Source organism: Odontomachus brunneus, unplaced genomic scaffold (genome assembly GCF_010583005.1).
Source record: "Odontomachus brunneus isolate Ranch 3 - 2012 unplaced genomic scaffold, Obru_v1 Obru_scaffold_106, whole genome shotgun sequence".
Taxonomy (NCBI): Eukaryota; Metazoa; Arthropoda; class Insecta; order Hymenoptera; family Formicidae; genus Odontomachus; species Odontomachus brunneus.
In genome coordinates, this window is record NW_022639556.1 from 89709 (window position 1) to 111490 (window position 21782).

The window sequence follows — 21782 nt, forward strand, 5'->3', positions numbered from 1 at the left end:
GAGAGAGAGAGAGAGAGAGAGAGAGAGAGAGAGAGAGAGAGAGAGAGAGAGAGAAAGACGAGTCTATATTTTTATTGATTTCGATTACGGGGCCAATTCCTTTCTCGCACCCGAGCTCTCGGAAGGGCGATTCGTTCCCCCGACGATCGATCCTCTGGCCGTCGAAAGTATCAGAAAGGACTCTGTCGCGGGCGTGCTCGCGCAACGCGCGCGATTTACATCGCATTAGATGTAAAACGAGAGCGGCGAGTAAGCCGCATTCGGTCCCGATTTAGCGCGATCCTCTGTATTGCAAATCACCTTGTTCCGATCGGGTTCACCCTTCGTACGGCGCAATTTGGCGGCAGAAATTGGTCTCCGCTATCGTTATCACAATTTTTCGGTCGTGTTCCGTATGCATATATATATTTCGCGCGCGGCGGTATGCACGGCAGTGCGGTATTTACAGGACGGTGGGTGCACCGGCCCGACTCAAAATAAGCAATTGACCCACGATACTCTCTCTCTCTCTCTCTCCCTCCCTCCCTCCCTTTCCCTCTATATCCCTGCCCCCTTCCTCCCGCTGCCCCCTTCTGGCTGGCCCCGCGCGTCCACACCCTTCCTCCCCCCTCTGCCAGTACCACCCTCTTTCACCTCCTCCGTCTCTCACTCTCGTGGTAACAAAACCCGTTCGTTCGGTGCGCCAATATGCGGCTAATTTGCACAACAAATAAAGCTTATTCTCCGGATTTGCATGTGTTTGAACTGCAGTGTAATTGGGTGGTACGCTCGGCTCGGCGTTGTCCACTCTCTCCCTCTCTCCCCCTCTCTATCTTTCTCTCTGTTCCGTTCCGCCTCGTACCCCTTTGGCTCTTCCTCTCGCTCCCGCTCGTCCGGTCTCTCTCCTTCTCTCTTGCCCTCTCGCCTCGTCCCTCGTCATTTCCCTCCCCCGTGTCACCCTACTGGCGCCATGTACAACCAGCGACGCGATCGACGGATTTCGCAATATCGGCACCCAACTCGCGTTAAGTCGTTACTCGTGCCGTTGCGGAAAGTCGAATATATTCGCTGGTCGCGGCGAGATCGAATTTTAGCTTGGCTCACGCGGGATCCTCCTCCTTCGCTCCTCACCGTCGCGTAATCATCGATTGCATGTGGCGAACCGGTCCACGTCTCCTCCGCGACACGCACGAGGCGATGAAGTAATTAGCGGTGGCAATTAGTTTCTATTAAGCGTCTCGTGCGCACGCGACTTCTTCGACATGACACAACGAGTGCTTCGTGCTATTCCGCGGTCGCGCAATTAACGTTCTCGATAACGTTCTTCCTATCCTACGATGTTATCTGTCGATTCGCGTCGGCCGGCCGTTCTTCGTGTAATATCAAGCCATCGCGCTCTAGAATGCGGCGGCTCGGAAGTACCTCTCGTTACAGAGGACGATTATTTCTGGACGGGCCAGGAGGTGCGTGCCGATCGCCGACGCCGTCGCCGCCGCCGCCGCCGCTATATGCCGTGACCGAGACCGATATTCGTGCGTAAAGAGAGAAAATGGCGACGAGGAACGGAACCCCCCTTCAAAATGGCGAGTCCAGCACGCGCCGAGATCGATTGTCGGATATGAGTTTCGTGGCAGCTGCGGCGCACCACGACAGACTTCCGACAGAACGATCGACGACCTCGCTTTCAAAATGGCGTGGATTCGGCTACCGTGTCGACGACGTTTCGCATGCTCAAGTCGCAGTACTTTATCCTCCATTTCAGTCGAACACTCAGCCTCATGACTGTCATTGACGCGTAACAATCGTCACTTGATGGCGATGAATGAGCAAAGCAATCCTCACCTTGAAAGAAATTCATAGATCCAACGCGTTCTCTTATATTTGTTTTGATTGTAGCGTCTTTGCAAAATCTCTCAAATAGTAAACTATCTATTGCTTTAAGTCCCAGGTCTATTTAATTGTGTCTATTATTTAACAAAGTCGAAATTTTCGGCTCTGCTTTCGGCTCCAGAACTTTCTAACATCTGTATATAAGATTAGTATAGATATAGTGATACACGTGGGGGGAAATTAAAGTTCTACTTAGCGTTTCTAAATGACGGAAAATACACAAAATGCTACTTGTATGTCTTAAAGACGACTTCTTAGCAAAGTTAATAGATTAAGTAGAATCGAAAAGGATTGATATAGTCTTCGGAGTATCTAAAAAGTGGAATATTGAGATCGAAAGTAAGATTTTCACCTCGGATAACCCTCCGTCTACTTCCCTGTTTTTCGTTATTTACTTCGTAGACCGTAGCACTTTTCTCCCTACGTATGAGTAAAAAAGATCGGGGTAAAATGTTTTCTTATTTCAGATCTCCACTTTCTAGTCAGAACGTTGTTCGGTCCCCAATGTTTTTCGTCCCCAACGTTAGTCCCCAACGTTGTTTATGTTTTTCTTTTTTTAATAAAAATCCGTAACAGACATTTGAAACTTCAACTGTTCCCAAAATAACCCACGGGACAGCGGTGGAGGGTCAAAACGTTGCGATCATTACTCAACGACGTCTCACCCGGCCATCCCTTTAATCGCTCAATCCGAGAAGCGAGTTCACTACCTCTGCGTCCGATTGAAAATCCCGATTTTTCATACGATACCCGATCTTATCGACTCTTCCGAACACGGCGGAACGAGCGAACAAGGCAGAGCGGGTAGCCGGTGCTCCAGACAGGAGCATCGTGGCGGCGCGCGGGGCGTCGCGGGGTCCTCGCCGGCCGGGTGGCCGGTGTGTCGGTATAAAGTGATAGTGTGCAATGAACTTGTAAACCAGTGACTGAGCATACAATGGCCGACGACGACGACAGGGCTTTCGGCCGGTTGGTGACGTCATCACTTTGTGTCCCATGTCCGAATTGCATCGCATCGGTAGGACCCTTACCCTGCCCCCTCCGTTTGTTTGCCCTCTCTTTGATGTGCGCCTCGACCCGACGGACTTCACAGAGAGACGACGGCCCGTAAGCTCGATCGAGGGAGAGAGGGAGAAAGAGAGAGAGAGAGAGAGAGAGAGAGAGAGAGAGAGAGAGAGAAAGAGAAAGAGAGATAGAGAGAGAGGGAAAGAGCCCGGTAGTGCGCCCGACGACGGGGCGATATGCCGAAAACACGAGTTTTCGGGAATATCGTGCACCGGACGGAATTACTTTCGAGCCAGTGGCACACCCTGGCATCGACACCGATACCCCGACGCCGGTACCGCGACGCGACGCGGCAGGCCGGTTCGCGGTGCACATATCGGGCCCCGCTTCCTTTCCCAAATTTACCCGAGTCAGAATGTTGATTCTACTTTCGATATCGATATTACATTCAACGCCTACTTTGACACTCTGAAAACTGTATCAACCATGTTTTGATTCTATTTAACTTATTAGCTTCGCCGAAAGTTGCTCTTTAGGACCTACGGTGTTTTGTGCGTTTTCCGCTATTTAGAGGCGCTGAATGGGACTTCAGCTGTCATACGTATGTAATCTCAAGATTCTAAATATAAGTAGAATTTACCCAGATCGCATTAGTGTTCATAAGTATATACTTGTTGTTTTGTTGTTTATCCTTTTCAACTTTGAAAATTGAGTCGTAAAAATATTAACAGAATTATATTCGTCCATCTCTATTCTGATTAAAAAAGTAATATTAAATTTTGATAATTTTTTCCAGCAATTATAAGCAAAAGAAGATCCGCTGGGTAAATTTACCTATGTTTAAGGTTCACGTAACTTTTTAATGTTTGGGGTTCTCTAGAGTTAAATATAGACTCTCTGATCCTTAAGGATATACAGATGTTGGAAAGTTTAGGTCGAAAGATGGGCTAAAATTCCAAGTACCGTCGCCCTTGACGTGTTGTTATTCGCGAGCTCTTGACACGTGCTAATCAACGATGGAAATATTCCTCGGTCGATCTCACACGTCGTTCCCCGTTCACGTCACACTTTCTTTCTCTCTCTCTCTCTCTCTCTCTCTCTCTCTCTCTCTCTCTCTCTCTCTCTGTTTCTGTTTCTCTGCACTGTCGCGGTCACTGCCATAGTCACCTCTGCGAGTAAATCGAGGAATCGAAGATAGATCGAAATTCGCAAGTTACAGATCTCTTTGCTGCAAAACGATGGGGTTGACTGCCGGAAGACGCGCGGTTGAGTTATCGAATGCGAAAACAAAGAGGCTCGCGCGACGCAAGATCTAAAGAGGGTGAACGGCGTAACCCTACCCCGCGCTCGAGAGACTCCGTACGGAACAATTACATTTTAATTAATATTTCCTAAAGAGGCCGAAGAGCTCCCCCGTCGAATTTATGATCGTTTTATCCATTATTAGGGACGGAGGCGGGCGAATCTTGCGAAAAGCCATAACTTCGTCTTTACGGCTCTTTCTCCCCACGCTTCTCTGTCGCCCTCCCTCCTCTTTCTCTCTCTCTTTTTCTCTGTCCGTCGCACTCTTCCACCTCTCTGCAGCGAGAGTTATCCGCCTGCGCCTCTCCCTGTTTCCATTTCGTCGAATCCATCGGCCGCCTCTGCGTGTATCTCGCTTTTGGTCCCTCGGTCTCGTAACGTTACTTTGCTGTAAACGCAAAAGGAGCTTTGAGCAAAGAGCACTTTGCTCCAGGAAAGTAGACGCTCTTCGTCGATGATATCATCACGAATATGATACGAAGTCGAAGAAAGGGAGAGACCAAGCACCGAGTATTTCGCACGTCAAGTTTTACCCGGGATCGACGGTGAAGCGCGTCCCATATACGCTCGTGTCTTGTTACCTCCCATAGAAAAATTGAAGAAGGCAATTTCGTCCGTCCGAGTGCGTATAGGAGCGCGCGCGCTAATCGCGCCGTAATTACGCTGAGAAAAGTCGATCGGCAAATATAAAGTGGCGTATATGACGCGCGTCGCGGCACCGAGACGCCTCGCGTTCGTTACCCCTTTCGCGAACGGCGTCCGTAAATAAAGGGGGCTCGGCGTAGCATCGTTTAATACAGCCTTACATACGCATGTAACGTATAGCCGGGCGCGCCGTTGTATAACGTGGCGGCTCGGACCGAAGCTCTCGGAGTTACTCGGGCTCCGCTAAATGTTTCGAGTTGCCGATGAGCGCGGTATTATATTTCGATACGCCGTAAATGCGTTATACGATCGATAAACGCGCTGCACAGCGAGCGTCATGGACGGCGGCGCGGCGTGGCGCGGCTCGGCGGCAAGTCTGGCACAAACTTATTACTATTACGGCCGGAGCGTATCAGGTACGATGTACCGTGGGACGCTTTAAATTCATAATTATGCACATACGTAATTATGCAAATAAATTATTACACCGGGCCGAAAGTTCCGTGCGTCTCGCGTTTCGGTCAGTTCGGCGGCGGCAGCAGCGGCGGCGGTGGTAGCGACGGTGGCAATGGCACGTCGCTGTTATTTTTTTTCCGATCCACACATTAGGCCGCTAATAAAATACTTCCTCGGCGGTTGGGCCGCGGGACATTCCCGAATCTGTGGCGGAAGTTGCCGACAATGCGCGGGATGTCGTGGCGTACGAGCGGGAACGGATGGACCGGGGAAGGCGGAGGGAGAGAAGAGGAGGGCGGGGGCGAGCGGGCGAATGCGCCCCCGGGATATCGTGCGGTCAGGGATTCCGCCGTCATCGAGGATGGTTGAAACTTCGCGGTCCCCAAGACGAGAATGTCTTTGAGTCCCGGAAGGCATCCCGGTCCTTTCGTAGTGGTCCAACCCGCATCTCCGGCGTCGCCCGCCACCTCCCGTCCGTCCCCGTTGCCCGCCGAGCCCCTCGAGGTCAAGTGCCACGGGGTTAGGGGGGCGAAAAATGCGTCTCGGATGAACTATACCGTGCTGCCTGGGTTTACACACAGGTATGTGGCCTCTCGCTGCCCCCGGGGACGCCACGAGGACGCCCCCCTCTCCTACAACCAACCCACGCAATGTTGCAACTTCCGCCCACGCGTTATCCGATGCACCGAACTTCGATCTCGCAGGCGAGATCATTTGTCTCGTGATGGCCTGCTCGAGAGACTCAACATCGAGCGGTGCTCCGGAAGGATACGATCGCTAAAAGGTTTCCAGTCGCGAAATTTTAGTCCTACTTTGGACTTGAACCATCTGTACTGAAGGATCAGTATATGTGTAATATACGTGGAAACTACTTAGCACAAAATACTACTGTATATTAAAAAGGGACCTAAAGAGGCACAGCTAGTAATTTAGGTAAAAAAAATTGATATAGTTTTTGGAATATCAAAATAGTCGTTAAATCGAATATTGAGTCGTAAGTAGAATCAAAATTTCGATTGGGAACGATCTTGTTGAATCTACTCTCCTCGCTACTATAAAGTCTGGTTTACAACGTATTCTTTGCTTCTTGCTTCTTGTTGTCTATTTTTTTCTGGATTAAGGTTCAAGGCTTAAGTCATACAGAGAAAGAGTTAAAAAGACAAAAAACAGGAAGCAAAGATCAAACTTAAGATCCGTCATCTTGCACCTTTATTGACTCGTCTGCGTTTGCACACAGAAATGTGATTGCCGTGGAAATTCACCTCTTATTATACCAAATTTCCGGATCCTCGTGTCGTCGGGATATTTTCTGACAACGTATCGCGATGCTAAGTCTTTCAGGTGACGAACGATCGGTCTGGCTCTCTCGGTTGTCGTCCTCTTCTTTCAGCCTCCACCTCCGCCACTCTCTCGCTCGTGAAGCTTTTGACACTTTGCGAGCGAACTCGAACGTCTCCCCATCCTCTACGGTCGGACACCCTCCTCCTCTTGTCCTCTTTGTTTCTCGAGTTCTTGCCTTGGCAAGAAGGAGGGAGTTTTCGAAATACGATCTGCTACCTTCGAGGACACCCCACCGACTTACCCGGCAGGGCGCTCGTTGCCGAAGCTTTAAGGGTCGATTGGGGCGGAATAAGGATGGGTCGGGAGCAGCAGATTGACTAAGTTTCCGCGGCGGAGTTTCGACAGGTTGATATCTGCCAACCGATATCGAGGCGAGCCTTTCTTATACCATAATAGGTCTTAAACTATTTGTCCACGAGAGTGGATCGGCGTCGTGCTATGAAAATGCAGCGAACTTTCCGCGATCATCAACAAGCCGCGGCAGTCTCGAGTTTCGCGATGATATAGCGCCGCGCATTTTTCCGTTTTGAACCTGTGAATTTTTGAATGTTTACTTCGCTGTGCACACAATTTCCCAACACTATCGCGCGATACTTTAATAGAGCGTTATGGAGTTTAATTACAGACTCGATACTATATCGACACGAAAATATCGAAGTCGCAATAGTTCTCGAGTTAAAATTGGCCAGTTATTATATCGCGCAAATTTGGCACATTCAAATCCTAACTATGCAAATGTTAACTTGTCATCTGTTATCTATTTTGGAGGCACAGTTAATAGGAAAAATCAGAACTAGTTTTACCAGAGGCAAATTATAATGATCCTATCTAAAGAACAGAAATAGAATAATACTTTAAAGATTAAAAGAAAATTTAAAAGCTCTCGCGTCTCACGACGTGTTAATTTCTTCCCATGCCGAGATAAAACTAGAAATATTAGTCTGATTGAATATAAATGGTTATTTTTAGTCCCCAGTCTCTTCCTTATTGATAATATTTCGTTTCTTATATGTGAGACATCCATCACAACTTTCAGAAATTCCACCAATACTGAGAGAAAAAATATTAAAAAATTGCGAAACATTTATTCGCGTTGGATATTAATAATATATTCATTTAAATCTAAATTCTTTTTTATTTAAGTACAATAAACAACTGCTTTTATGCAACGCTAAGGTTTTAAGAGAAAGGATTTTCTTATGTATATATAGTTACATATATTTGTCTTATTTATATGTGTTTTTTTATTTAAAACCAGAATTGCGAGTAATTAATTACTTTTTCAATTAATTATCGAATTTAATTGACGATTAATATAAATCTGTTCAATTAAAAATATGGTTAATTAAAAATATGTCAGTAGTTAATTAAAAATATTTTAATTAACCACTGACTTCAAGAAATCTAACCTAAAAATCATACAATTGGCGATTGATTTGAAGGAATTCAATTAAAAACTGTTGAATTAACGATTAAAACATGCGAAAGTAATTAAAGATTATTCAATTAACGATTGAACATAATCAGTGTAATTAAGGGTTATTTAATTGACAATTGATATAAGCAAATTTAATCGAAAAACGCAGTAAGACGATTGACCAATCGATGTCAATCGAAATTGTAACCGCAGTTATTTACATTGCTCATGGTATCCAACGAGCTGAATATATGCTTATACTCGTATATACTAATTACTTTTGCTCGTTTTAATCGTTAATTCAACAGTTTTTAATTGAATTCTTTCAAATCAATCGTTAATTAAATGATTTTTAATTAGATTTCTCGAAGTCAGTGGTTAACTAAAATATTCTTAATTGAATAGGTTTATATTAATCGTCAGTTAATTAAATTATGAATTATTACTCAAATCAATTATTAAATTAAGGCGAATTTAATTGATATTTTTACAATTCTAAAGTAAATATCTTTTATTTCTTCTCTCAGTATTAAATATCAATTAAATTAAATATCATCAAGAGTAACACGCGCGCAACTATATAGACTCTCGTAAGAATTTATTATACGCGGTCCATCCGCGCGTTTAAACATATTTAACAAATTTTATAAACTCCCATAATGCTTGTATATTTCATAATTTTAACTATGCATTATATATAATTATTTCATTCAATAGATGCACAACGGAAATGCACGAGGCGCATCTTGAAACGCGCACATGTATCTGACAATTAAACATTATAAAATTGAGTGCGACATTAATTTAGTAAGCGTGAAAAACAAAGAAGTAATATAACGGCCGTTGAGCCAACGTGTAGTGAGCGTCGCGCGGGCTGAGGGCGCGCGGGGAAGGACGCGCGATCTTGCGACAACAACAACACTCGGTGTGTAGACATGTAGGCACGCAACGGACAGAGTCAGTTATAACGATTGTAGACGCGGAAGTGTACGTGTCGCGCACGTGTCGCGCTATATTTCCGACTTTTCCATTGACTGCGTGCGGCAAAAGAAAGCTGCTTTGCAACTGTTGTAAAATTCGTAAATCTGATTGAAGTATGCTCTTAATTTTAGTTAAATTCAAGAGCATGTACCAATCCAGATTTACGAATTTTACAACAGTTGCAAAGCAGCTTTGTCTGCTGAACGCAGCCATTGACTCGATCGGGGGATACGTGAAAATTGCGGTACGCCACGTGTCTTACCGTGTCGGGATCGTCGTGAACAGCGCGTCTCTATGAAATTCAGAGGGTGAATATCACACCGCGTTTGTGCTAAGATTAAAAAGTAAATACGGTCGGAGCTGTCGTAATTTGTTCAGATAAAATAATCGTTCTATCGTCGTGCCTAAGAGGAAGAATTCCTTTTTGTCGCATATTCGACCACCGGCCGATAACGCTCGCGGCCACACGGCAGATGCGGTTTCGGGGGATGCAGATGCAGCATCGGAGGAGCCGGTTCGGGCCGAGCAGGGTCGGCTCGAAGGTAATGCTCGCTACGTTTCTGTGCTTAACCCTTCGAATCGAAAGCCGCGCATATCGCGCATTAGAATGACTTTCGCGGAAAGTTAATTCGCTCGTATCTTTACGCTAAGAGAAAAAATATTTAAGAAATGGTAAATATTTATTCGGCAGAAGGAAGTATTAATAACATATTCATTTATATCAACATAAAATATTTTTCAAGAATAAGAAAATATACATTTTCGTCAAATTTTAAGGAAATCTTAGTTCTTCTCATGAAAGCAGTTGTTTATTTTATTTAAATAAAAGATTTGGATTTTTAAGTGAATATAATGTCAATATTCATCAAAGAGATATTTATTATCTTTTTAGATATTTTTTCTCTCAGTATATTCGTTTTCTTATATTCCATTTGTTTGCTGTAAACCGGATTAATCTGAATTTAACTAATGAAATTGTTTTTCTGTATTTCAGATCTTGGTGTGGCAGAACGTGGCCGGCCCTGAACTTCAAGCGCTTGGTGAGTCACAGATATGAAAATTTAAGGTGTTGGATATTTAAAACATTCGTTGGAATCAATGCAATTTGTTTTGTTCGTAGATCTTTGCATGTGTGTATATGTACGTGCTGTTGAACGGAAAATATTGTTGGAAATAATTAGGGGATTATTTCTTCAATTGTCTTTTTATTTTTGATAAGTATTTTAAGTATCGAAAATTTCTCTCAACATATCTGATTTTGTTCTTTGGTGTACATAAATGCGATATTTCGGTTATTTACTTTTATATTCGATTCAGGCTATGAAAGCATTTATTTGCAAAATTATTTGTTCAGTATAATCCTCTGGTTGTTTTGAGCATTATTGACAAAATGCGCACCAGAATTGCGCAATCACTCGCGAAGCGCGCAGTTAATTCGCTCATGTTCATAAAGTTTACTACAGTCAAGCGTTTGTTTCTTTCTCGATTTCTTACACGTATATTTTCGCGTTGCGACTACGTCAAATCAAATTTAAAATATATTTACAATTTGTAATTTGTCATGATAACTTGGCAATTATTATCGTGTACGTGAACGCATTAATTTCGCGATCGTTTTTAATTTTTAAGTTTATACGCAGAGTATAATTCTTTATGAAACACACACAGTCGGGAATAAAATGTCCCTCGAATCAGGAACGTAAAAGAACCGTCTTACATTTGTTTACAATTTCATTGCTCGCATAAACAGTTACAAATCTTTGTAATCGTCAAAATTTCTTTCGATTATTTGTCTTCGCATTTTTTGTTTATGTTCGTGTTTACATATTCTACAAAGATCTTCCGTTAAATTAAATTGCGAGAGGTCCTTCCTACTAGAATAAACTTCGCAAAGCTACTGTCTTTCTGCATTAATATGCGGACTTGTCTTCGCAAGAATATTGCGGAGTCGCAGTTTATGAGTGTTTTTATACGCGATTATATGCTATGAAAACAAACTTCGCAGAGGTACTGCGAGGGTTTCCGCAAAAATATGCGGAATTGTCTTCGCAAAAGTATTGCGAAGCCACACTTTTTAAGTCACTTTCGGTTCGTGTGCGCATTCACAAATCTTTTACACGATCGACGCGAATTGGTTTCCGACTTTTCATACTCACCTTCGCGTTGCGATTACATTTTTCGGAGCGAAATTATTACATCCCGTTTTTGCGCACGGCTTTGATCAGTTACGCAATCGACGCGGTCGGTCTTTGGTTCGCGATTGTTCCCGCAAGAATTGGAATAAATCCGCAATATCTGCTTCACGTTTCGTTGATCGGATTCCGTCTCGAGATCAAACCTTTCCGTCGATGTCACCGTCAGTCGACGTCTTCGACACATTAAACGCCGTAAGAAACGCGATTGTCGCGTCGCGAGTGCAAGAAAGTTTCCCGAAACAAAGTGCAATCAACGTGGGACGACGCGCAGCAACTGAGACTGGATGCACGATCACGGAGGAAGGATGTGCTGCGACGGTCCTCATCGGAGAGAGGACCCGGCTGGACATCGGCAGACTTCATCATCGAATGGTGAGCGCGAAACTTGAACTGTTATAGAACATTATAGCAACGTAGTGCATGCGTAGATACAAATTGCATTGACTTACAACGAAAGGAACAATGCCCGCGTATTCTTGAGCAGTGTTGTAGAGATCGGCCGCGTGAAATTTATGCGATATTACTGACGAATTTTCATCGCTTACTGCTTGCAAACTATCGCGACCTCGATGTTTTCTTGTTAGGATCTTCGATTCCAATTAAGCTCAAGAGAATACGCTGCTAAATTACTCCACGATAATTTGCGGAGAAATGCAGTTCCCTGCATATAATACATATTTTATTTCGCATGATATTTTGTCCTACATACGTTCTTTTACATATGATGTTTTATTTTATACTTGTCATGTTTTACATGATATTTTATCCTATATATCTTCTCTCACATATGATATTTTACAAATTGTGTCCTACATAACATTTTATCCTATATATTATGTCTTACACATATTATCTGATATATATTTATCACACTTTATCTGAGACACTTGTCCGACATTTTATATAACGCGCATCTATCTTGCGAGATAAGAATTCTTGCGTGTAGGGCAGTCAGTCTCTGCTCTTGATTCCAATCTAAATCTAGGAGTCGCGGATTAGCACATCGGGGATTTAGAAACACGAAAGGATGGCGCGTTCGTCTGGTTTCGTTACGAAATCGTCGCGCGGGAAGGGGCGATATATATTGTTGACAGGCGTCTCACGAAGTCATTCCGGTTTCGGTACGGGCGATGACGCGCACTTTTTCCCCACCGGTGATAAATGGCACGCACCTATCCTCCAGACCCGCGCAGTGTCAAGTCGACGTCGAGGGGCAGGACGGGGAGTTAGGAAGAGAGGGAGGGAGGGCTTCAGTTGACAAGGAGCGTGAGAGAGAGTCCTGGCGGGGCATTGGGGCTGTTTTCGGTATGGGGGTGTTGGAGGGTTGCGTGGGCAAGACACCGCTCTGATTGATACGCATTCGTCCTCTTCGTCGCTCTCGGCCGTGTTTCGCTGCGTCCTCCTCTCCGGTCCGAGTCCGTGATGCTTTCTGGAAATCTCGAAAGCAATTAACCGCCGCGCAATCATAAGCAACGCGAGGATTAATGTATCGAATCATCCGATCTCGTTACGCGCCGCGAAGCGAGGCTTTCACCCTTGAGGCCCTTTGCCGCTTTCAGACCAGCTCGAGTCCGCGGGAGAGCCGAGCGCTTCGTTTCGACGGCGCATAGTGGAATTTTTGCCGAAGACCGGGATACGAAAACGCTTGCGTTTGTCGTCGCGCATAAATCTGCGAGTAATAAAATTAGAAAGGCGCGCGCGCTCGCGTTCGCTGGGCCGGGAGGGCGAGGGAGGAAGAGAGGGGGAGGGAGAGAGTAAAAGAAAGCAGCGCGGGAAAGGTGATCGAAAGCGAAACCGAGGGATGAATTTATTCATGGACGGCGCGCGAACGCGGCGGCGGGGGCGGGGGTATAAATGCAAAATTGGCAATACATACGAAATCTGCGGGGTTCAAGTAAAAAGGGGTGAATACATTAGCCCCGGAATTAACCTCTTTGAACTCGGCTTGCATTGGAATAATTGGACGTTGCAGCGCGCAATGATCTCCGAATGCTCGTGTGGGCGGGGGAGGAGGAAGAGGAGGAGAGATATCGACCTCGCTTCAATGAGGGTACACAGAGGAGTGGAGAAGGGGACGATGTATCGGGGGCGAGAGGTGGAACGACGAATTTAAAGAATACTCGCAAAGAGAAAGAGCGAGCGGGGGAGGGAGAGAGGCGAAACGCAGAAAAGCCGAGGAGAAAGAGGCGCGGGGACCGAGAGTGCATGCCGAGTCGCTGTGCGAGAACGCAATTTGCGCGGGACTTATGCGCCGGCATGCGGCAGACATCCTCGAAAGCACAGATTTATTCTGGCACATGCGGCCGCGACACACAATGGCAGAGATACTTTGTTTTAATTCCCATCCGCGTCTCGTCGCGGCGTGTGTCATGTGTGCGCATACGATGAAGCCGGCCCTCCTCGCCGGCGCGTCGTGCCTCCCGAAACTCGTTCTTCAGAACTCTCGGATTATCTCTCGCGCTCTCGGCGTGTATTCTCGCGCGCTTGATGATATATTCACCCATACGATACGAATACGGCAATTTGCGCGTACCGCGGATAATATCTCGGCGGGGGAGGTTGGGGGGACCAGTCGGTGAGCGAAGCGGGTCCAAGGGTCACTCGGAAATTAGTGGTACCGCCGAGGGTTCTCCATCTTCGGCGACTGCGCGCGCGCGCCTATTCGAAAGGGTTAGCTAATCTGATACCTCGCGCCCGCGCGAGCGCGCGTACGCGCCCGTTTCCGAGTAGCTCCGAGCGGGATGATTAATGGCACGTACCGTGGTTTTTTGTTAATTACTTGATTGGGAACGCCTAGTATGATATGCAGATTCTCGGGGGCGATATTGTCGGACGCGGCTTTAATTTCGGACGACGCGCTGTGCCTCTCGATCGCGTTCCTCCCGATTTGAGTGGTCCCATCCGATTGGACCTTCATTTCCTCTCTCGCCCCGGTATCCCTTTAATCTGCCCGATTTTCGCGAAAGGACGCACCACCCCGACCGCTCCCAATGAATTAACGAAGGCGCGCCTTCCTCCTCTCACCGGGCTCTCTCTCTCTCTCTCTCTCTCTCTCTCTCTCTCTCTCTCTCTCGGGCGGGAGTCGCGATTTTTAATATTGCCAATAGCTGCGATATCCCGACACACGAGGCACAAAGGGAGAACGCGGAACGCGCGCGCTCGGATTTCCTTCCCGATGCGGAAAAGCAGCGGCTCGTTCCGACAAAGCGCACTCTCGGGGCTTCCCTCCCCCGCTCTGTGTTTTGTATGTGTGTGTATATATCTTTTTTTGCGTTGTTCGTTTCTATATCGGCGAAATGCGTTGTGCGTTCCTCGACGCCGCCGCCGCCATCGGGACGTCATCCGAGGTGATTGATTTTGACGCCGTGCTTCGCCCCCGGGAAACGAAGGTGGATACATATGTTGCGCGCCGGGCGAGAGCGGGAAGGGCTCGTCTCTTATTCGTCTTCCTGCGCTCGTCCGTTCCTTTTTTAATATCCGTCCGAACCCCGCGATCCCATTGTTTGATCGTTCCGCGGTGTTCGTGCGAGCGTGTCGAGCGATCGAATGGATTCCCCGACACTCTCTCATCGTCATTTGTCATACCCACGTGAAATCCTTCCGAACGCGTGGAACTCGTATTCGCACTCTTCGCGTGTCCACGACTGAGGTCGAAATCCCGTTAGACATGCGTGCACACTTGAATTTCCATCGAAGTGAATAGAAAGTGTGAAAAAACCAACTTTTTGAAACAAATAATTTGCTTTCAGAATCCTCAATAGTTCTGAAGGGTGTGAAATAATATTGAACCAATATTCCCTATTATGAAATATATAACTATTCTGAACTTCTAACTTCTGAAATATATAACTATTCTGAAATTCTAACGATATTACAGTTTGAAAACCCGACTAATTAAGCCAATCACATTTTTTTATTATCAATAATCATATTTTTATTATCCTATAGTTATATAGTTTTATATAAAAATTTAATTCGTCTTTCTCCAATATTGGCTTCTAATATCGTTAATTAGAATATTAGAACAGGACTCCTGATTGACTCAGGAATATTGATTCAGAATTGTTTTATATTTGCTGGCATTTTTATGGTCTTTGAAGATAATTTATTTTCTTAATTTTTTATTTTATTTCTTTTAATTACTCACTACAAATTTCTTCTAAGGTTGGTTAAAAAAAGATGTTTCTGAAGTCAGTCAAAAATAAAAATTCAATCTTGTATCTTTAGATGTTCTCGAATTTGCAAGAAACTAATGGAATTATCCAATTCCATGTCAGCTGGACAAGTCCAGATAATGACACTAATCTGGAAACTATTTAGATAACGTACTGAACAAGTTACAAAAAGTTTTATCTCAATATCTTTAACGGTACTCGCGTTATGTGTGTATATACAGGGCAAACTGAGAACTTCCTTTCTTTGAAGTCGGTTAAAAATGATGTGTAATTTCGTTCTACCTTCTGCAAAAGAAAACGATGTCCTCGACTAGAAATCGATCCCGTGATGCTGCAGGTTGATTCCAATCAGCTGTTTGGTTTGCATAAAGTGATGTTGTCGGGTCCTGATAAGTCATGTAACGCAACGTGGCAATCAGGACCTTATTAATAACAAGGATTATTAATAATTAGGACCTTAACAATAATTAGGACCCGATAACATCACCTTATACCAAGCAGATATAACTGATTGGGATCAACCTGGTCAGGACCATGGAATAAATTTCTAGTCGGGTTGGAACCATCAAAAGATGCGCTCTGGACGAAACGGGACTTTCACGAGGTGCGCGACGCCGATCTGACGGCTCGCGCTCTATTCGATCGTGAATTAGGTTTCCTGCGGTGCGCATTCCAATTTCGTTTAATTCGGAATCGCCCTTCCTCCTCTCGAGAGCCCGTCACGACGGAACCTCGAAAATCGGCGGGCCCCGGGCTACGGTGCCCTTCTAAATCCGGACCGGCAGGTACCGAAAGGCTCTCGTACCATCGGCGCGCTCGCTCGCGACTCGGAAACGACCGGCCAATTTTTGGCAATTACCGAGATTATCTAATACACCTCGCGGCTAATGATTTCTCATTACAAGGTATAAATCTCGCTGGTCGGTCGTGCAAGAATGCCTCGCGGGACCGATCGATGCTCTTGTCGAGAGAGAGGAAGAGAAAGAAGCAGAGAAAGACCATCGTTCACGAGCGACGTGCGAATTCGCGAATTGCGAACTGCACGACGCACGCTGACGTATACTCGGTTACTAAACGGTGCACACAGAAAAATATATACTGCATTCAAGTAAATGTTATTTGTTCCAAGAGTGTTTCACAAGTCTATATGTTCGCAAATCTATCGCAAGTTCATCACATTTTTTCAAATACATTTTGAATCCTAATGAGTTTGGCATTTCAATCAAGAATATTGAATTAAAGCAAAAATTCGGTTTGCTTGCTGCATAGAGTTGAGCCCACTTCATCTTGAATAGTTTAATAATATTTTTGTAAAGAGAAATTCTTCTCCTAAGTACATGATAATGAGCTCTTCTCAAATTTCTAATGAGTATATTTTAAGATTATTATCAAAAAATATATATTTTTTGTTGAAAATGACTATTACTTAAAAAAGATGGAAAATAAACTGAATAGTTGCTTTTCTTGGCATTAGAGTAATATTTTTTCTGCGTGATTATACACTTTTCCGAATAAAGACAGCGTTTCTGAGATGCTATCATAGATTTATTCGGAATGGATTTCGATCGGAATAATTCAGTTATTTCCTAGATTTTCGTATTATGTTTTTATTATGTTTTCTAAAGAAAACGGGAGTATCTTGGTAGGAATCCATTCCGAATAAGTCCATAATAGCACCCCTGGTTGTCACAATAGAGAGACATTACTAACGCGTTTGCACAGTGTTTGGTTATAACAGGAAGCGAAATGACAATATATGAGACATCCGATGTCGCAACTGCAGCAAAAGTTTTAAAATAAACGTAAATATCTTTATTATATTCTTATCTATTAGGTAAGAGTATAATAAAGGGTCGACAAAAGGGTTTATATTCGCGTTACTTCGGCTGTTACTTCGCACTGAGAGAAAAATGTATGATATTTGGAACTATAATGGCATAGTAAAAAGATTATAGTTAGGAATATCTTTTTTATAGTAAATGTCACCATAATGTTTGTAATATTTACAATATAAGCATAGTATAACTGACTCATGTAAAACTTTTACCAAGAATTATAATTATTTGAAATAAAAAACATAGTAAGGTAGCAAATATTAAATGGTAAGAGAAATATTTTATATAGAACTATTTTATATAGTTAATACAATTGGAATATTTGGAAAATATTACATGTAACTATATTTCCAAAACGTGTTTTACTATACATATAGAATAATAAGATGGTGACTATAAATGTGTGTTCATTCTGCTATATCTTTGTGTTTAGATGAACTATAAATATATGTTTGAGGCCAAAACGAACTATAAAATATAGTGAGATTATAGTTATTCCAACTATTTTTTTCTCTCAATGCGATTTCTGTCAAAACCGAGTACCACGCGAATGCGTCAGCAGTATCTCTCAGTTGTGATAACTAACCAGAAGTGCTGCAATTTCATTCGGACAAATGTATGTCCACCGTTTAGTAAATGTGTGTGTGTGTGTGTGTATGTGTGTTTGAATGTACACATGGCGCCATAGATATCGTCCAATAGATCGAAGGTTATACGATTTTTGGCATTATATGTGTACGAATAAAGTTGAAACCAGATTCTAAATTAACCCTATAATCCTAAATATTAAAAAGTTACGTCAACTTTAATTGTGGGTAAATTTTACTCACCGTATTTTTATTTGCTCATAATTTCTATAAAAATAATTGAAATTCAATATTTTTTTTTAGATTAGTATAGAAAATATCGGGAAATATAAATTTTTTAATATTTTTGCGACCAATGAAGTTGAATAAAGTAAGAATTTACTACTGGCATTAAAGTGGCCCAGTACCGATTTAAACGTTACTGACATAATACCAGATGCCAATACGGGTTTAGTATTAGTATTGGTATATTGGGATGATAGAAAAAGGCCAGTATCGGAAAACAGTACTGTCACAGTACCGAAAATCAGTATTGTACCAGTATAAAAAAAGCATTGATTTCTAACACTGAGGAAGTACCTATTCCCAATACTGGGCCAGTATCGATTCCTAGTAATTTTTATTATTTGTACAATTGTTAATATCACAACTATATAGTGTAGAAAGAAAGATCAGACCATGGCCGGGACTACTCTCGTACCTATGCAGGTCTATTTTGTGTATAGGATGTTTAAAACTAAAGCACTCGACACATATAAGATGCGATTTTACTTTTCTAATTTTTTATTTTCCCAAAATAAGTTTGTGACTCTGAAATCACGTTCGACAATTACTATCGCTGCCAACGTAGTAAAAAAAGGCAGTCATATTGTGACTTTCACATCATATCGGTCAAGATAGGAATAACGTGCATATTGGAGATAAATAATGATGAAATTAGATTGCGACTTCAGAGTCGTAGTGGGCAGTAGAGGTTTAAGTAACATTTGAAAATTAATTTTGTCTAGATAAATTTTACTTATGTTTAAGGTTCTAAGATTAAAGAGCCATTGTAACTTCTTATAATTACTTATAACCATTATAGTTACTTATGTGATTTTCAATCTCAAGTCTTATGTGTAAAGTCGAAAATGTTTAGCAACTCTCGATCCGGGGATTTATAGCATTTATGAATTTGTGTGTACACTCGCAGCCGGATATAGGTTGGCCGCTGCTCTCTCTCTGTGAGTTCTGGAGCGCACACATCCTGACTAGACGTATGCATTACAGACTTCACAGAGACAACTTATCTGGCCACGACTGCGCATCCCCCGCGCGGTATAGTCGCCGTAATTGTGCGACGTCACGGCGCAATATCGCGCGGAATCCGCCGGCGCGGCGGTTTGCGAGTTAGATAACATCGTTATCCACTTTTTGTTTCCCTCCACTCCGCGCGAAGCCAACGCGTCCTTGCGAGTGTCAAAGTGCAAGGAAAGAAAATAAGAGGTCGACCGGCCCTTTAAAAGATCCCTCGCCTCTCCCGGCGCTTCTTCCCCCGCTAATTACATTTATTTCAGTTACGCTGGGACAAAGGCACGGGCTATAATTAGGCCGCGAGTCAATATTGGTTACCGGCTACTTCCGGGATAATGAGAAACAAAGCCATCGTCATTGTTGGAACGACTCTCTCGTGCGCTCTCGCGGCGCGATGCACATTACGTTTTTTGCGATTCGTATTTAATTCGTTTTCTTCGAAGTGTCGCGACATAGAGGAGAATTGCGTAAATCGTACCTCATCAACTGTACCTAATTTTATTTTGAATGTTTATAGCACACGCATAAAATAAGATATAATCTTAAATTTTTTGTTCATATTTCTCGCTGCTCATTTATTCCTCATTTTTGCAGTTGAATGTCATTTATACTCAATGAAAACAAATTTAATGACGTGCGTTTTAGGAGACCGGTACAATTTTAGCAACTCTTCCCTTATATAAACAGACTAAACATTCTCGCTAAAGTTGGCAATGACAATTTGAGGCAAAGCGGAAAAGCTGTTTTGGGACTCATGCCTAATATAAATATATAGCATAGTTTTACAAAGAATACGGCGGCTCTTGACAGATCTTCTAAGCTAGAGCGAGAAACTTTTGAACAGTCAAGTTCTCAAGTACAAGTTCTCTTACTCTGTCTGTTGTACTGTCATAGCTGTCAAAATTTTATTATTATTGCAACTGTGCAACATTTCTGTAGGCAGAGCTCTCTGAAGTCTTCAAAATTTCCTTTAAAATTTCGTTTCAAATTCTTTCTTTTAAAAATTCTTTTTGTTTAATACTTTTATATCTATTTACTTCTTAAACTCTTTCCGCTTATACGTATGGCCACTGTATCATTCTCTCAGAGAGAGTTTCCTAGGGTAAATAAATATCTTCCTCTCAAACATCCAATGTCAATTTCCCGCCTGCTATGGCAGAGTTATGTTTGGCTTACGTATACATGTTATTGAGAAAACCTGAGTGGTCTGGAATTAAACAACGTTCTTTCTGTTTGCGTTCACACGGTTTCTCTCATCCGGTACGAAAAACGCGAAATAATCGAGCAAATTTCCTGGTCGACCAAGTAACCGATAATACAACATGACATCGGCATAACTATTCGTATACGACTTATTAGTGCCATTATCCGTCTCCGGGCTACTTATAATATCCCATTGCGAGTAGATTTGAGCGATACGCGCGCAGTTCATTGACGGCTCACGGATACGTCCTCTAATTTCCCGACGATATTCTCGAATAGTATCGCGAGCGTGCGCATGTAAAAACGGCACGACGTTCGTGCGAGCGTAGCAGGCTAAATAATTGAATGCGCGCTCGTTGACGGCGATTAAAGTTTTATCGGCTCCGTGAATAGACCGATATGTATCGCCGCGGCGTTAGGCGCGATACTTTTCCCGCGATTTCCGCGCTGGGCAAACGGCGCGGCGTGTCTCGGCATCGCGGCAAATTATCGCCAGTTGCCGCCGGTGCGCGCACGTAAGCGCGCGCGCGTGTGTGTGTGTGTGTGCGCGCGCGGCTGTTTTTAATTTAATTCGAAAATTTTTATGGTTAACCGGTAGAGGCACAAAGAGGGACCAGAGCTAGAGCTTTTGACCGGGCCAACCGCGCCAACAAACTACCCATAATTACAAAGTTCCATAGAAAATTGCGTCCATTCGAATCCCTTAAATGGACGCGCGTCCATTGTCTACACGCGCGAGCGCGCGCGCGCGGGAGAGAGAGAGAGAGAGAGAGAGAGCGCAGGGGCCCCCCGGTCGGCGCGCAACTTTTTTAAGGGAGGCAAAACCGGGGCCCCGGCGCGCGAGCTTTGATTTATGAGTTTTCGGTTTCGTAGTAAAAAATACGAATTAGTTTTCGGGATGATGATCGCGCGGAGATAATGGGCCCGATTAAGAATCCGTGCTGCGGCGAAGCGAAACGTGAGCGACGGGGCGGAGGTGGAGGAAAAAAGAAAGGGAAGCGAGAGGAATCGACGTTCGAAAGAGAGTCGGGTCTCGCGCGGGGGGATGGAAGAGACGGAGGCGAAGGTGGAGGACGGCCAACTTGCGGGGAGGGAAGAGGACGAGAGCAAGGTGGACGTGCCTCGAGGGCGAGGAGGGTTGCACGCCCTTCCTCTTTGTTTTTCAAAAACTCGGGACACCCTTTCGCGTTGTCGATCACCTGATCGGGCCTGTCCGGCTTGCGAATAAACTCACGATCGATCCCCTCGCGAATTACGTTCCAGCGCGAGAAACAAGAATCGCCGCCGATCGGTTTCTCTCCGGTCTCTCCCCGGTCTCTCCCGTCTTCTCCGTCGGGACGCAGGTAAACCAGGTCGACCAATTTCTGCGGACTTCTCGAAGAGAGCCGGCATCTCCACGGCAGATACTCGCCACATCTCTCTTTCTCTCTCTCTGTCTCTCTCTCTCTCTCTCTCTCTCTCTCTCTCTCTCTCTCTCT

The 21782-nt window shown here is 44.1% G+C and overlaps 1 protein-coding gene across 1 annotated transcript in view; it reads left to right on the forward strand.

Moving 5' to 3' along the window:
• LOC116849084 (1-phosphatidylinositol 4,5-bisphosphate phosphodiesterase classes I and II) overlaps positions 1–21782 on the forward strand; it is a 283574-nt gene that overhangs the window by 60489 nt on the left and 201303 nt on the right. Inside the window, exon 19 of the transcript XR_004379080.1 lies at positions 10011–10056. The gene's annotated coding sequence lies outside the window, so the exon portion shown is untranslated. The remainder of the gene's footprint in view (positions 1–10010; positions 10057–21782) is intronic.